A 2,096-nucleotide genomic window follows, 5' to 3' on the forward strand; every position below is an offset into this window, starting at 1 on the left:
ACCGGCCGCATCCCCTGGACCAGCGCCGCATCCCAGGGCCACTGGCCGCATCCCCGCGCTCCCACGGCCGCATCCCGCTGCCTCCGCGGAGGGTGGGTGCCAAGTCGTGACCCAGTTAGGCACCACTCGATTATGAGTCCCCAGCAACAGCTGTGTGTATCCGCTACGAATGTGAAGAAGTATCAGAAGATAACGCGGCATTGCTATTTGTTACCCTATAATTAACGTTCTGACAGTGTTTCTATTATAAAACCTTATTTGCGAGGGTTCATAACTCAAGAGGCAAAATTTTCCTTCAAGACGACGCTTCGCTTACCAGACTGAATCATTTAAAAAGTATCTCAGTGAAATAAGGTTAGCCCATTAGAGGGTAAAATTCTCAAGGACTTTCATTAAGGTGCTCATTTATATCTGCACATAAAGAATCATGAAGTCCCCCAAATCAAGGATATACAAGAAGATTTTTTTTTTTTTCCAAATCAAGGATTCATGGAAAGGTTTTAATATAAATCTAGGAAATTATTCCCATGAAAACAATTTGTTTGAAAGAAAACGCCCTCCGGTCTTTTCCACACAAACTAGTCTTGGGCTAGTACATGAGAACCCAACTTAAAAGTGACTATGAGCAGAAATGAGACTGACTAATTCATTTCAACTGTCCTTACTGGAATAAAAAACAAAGAGTAAACAGCTTGAACGGGGAAAGGTGAATTTAATTTTCAAGGCCCTTTAACTTTTAATAATCTGAGGAACAATATGGGAGGTACATTCTACCCTCCCAGTTATCCTGATATAAATTCATTCAAGATTTATATTGGTGTAATAGAGAAGCAGAATTTGCTCCATGATTTCTAATGAACTGCTGGCTCGGTCTTTAAAAATGCAATTAGAAAAATCTAGCCTCCTAATTCAGAACAGCTTTGAGCTAAGTCAGAGGTCTCGATGCTGCAAAGACGGCTGGAAGCCAGTCTGTACCACGGCTCCTCGCGGTGCCTGCAGCACGACCAGAGCAGGGCTAGGAATGCTGGAAACGGTTTGCTACAAAATTCCCTAGCTATTTTAGGATTTTCTTTTCTATTATATGGGAAAAGACAATTCTCATGTGGAATAAACCTGTGTTTCCTGTGATCTCAAGCACTAAGACAAAAGGATTGTAGGATTAGGTGCCTGGCCTGTTAGCCACGCAGAAGGCAAGGAGCTGTCTGGTCGGAGCGCTGCCTGGTGAGACTGGCAGGAGTCGGGAAAACCCATTCGGCTTCAACTCTGCACCGAAACTTGTACCAAAGCACTCGCAGCTGCTGTGTCAATGCAGGTGAAACATCAATAAATACGAAAGTAAGTCAAGGGCTAATTCTGTCATTTTACTCATAAGATTAGGTCTCTGCATTCACCGCTTACTCATGTGTGTAGGAACAACGGGACCGAGATCCCAATTTGTCTCTCTGACCTTTTGAAGTGAAGGCATTAAATGAAGCAGCGCGGAGCGGCCGTCTCGTTTGATCTTCACAAACCGCGAGGCAAAACTCCTCAGGTTGTTTCAGTCAGCTGCAGCCCATGGAGGGGGGGGAGAGCGCCTCGGGGCAAATGTCGCCGCCGACTACCTGGAAGCCCTACCTCACCCTCTTGACCGAGGACCTTGCAGGAGGCCAAGGTGGCCCTGGCCACACGAGGCCATCCCGAAGGCCCAGGAGATGCGGTAAGGACGTTTTCATCCCTGCTCTCGGGCAGCTGTGTCTCTTCACTGAGGATGTAAAGAAGTATCAGAAGATAACGCAGCATTGCTATTTATTACCCTGCAATTAAAGTTCTCACAGTGTTTCTATTATAGAGCCCTATTTGCAAGGGTTCGTAACTAGGAGGGAAAATTTTCCATCAAGATGAAGCCTGGCTCGCCAGACCGAGCTGGGTACGGTTAAGGTACCACCGATAGTAAGTGAACCAAGGCAGAGCAACACCTCACCCAGGAGCTGGGCACAACCTCTGTTGGTAGTGGGCCTGATCAGGGACAGGAGGAGTCCTCAACCTGAACCCACAGAGCTTGGGTATATCCCATCTGCCCACTGCAAGCCCTAGCGCAAGGTTACAGCATCTCCTCT

This window comes from Eurypyga helias, unplaced genomic scaffold, assembly GCF_000690775.1.
Source record: "Eurypyga helias isolate BGI_N326 unplaced genomic scaffold, ASM69077v1 scaffold6478, whole genome shotgun sequence".
Classification (NCBI taxonomy): domain Eukaryota; kingdom Metazoa; phylum Chordata; class Aves; order Eurypygiformes; family Eurypygidae; genus Eurypyga; species Eurypyga helias.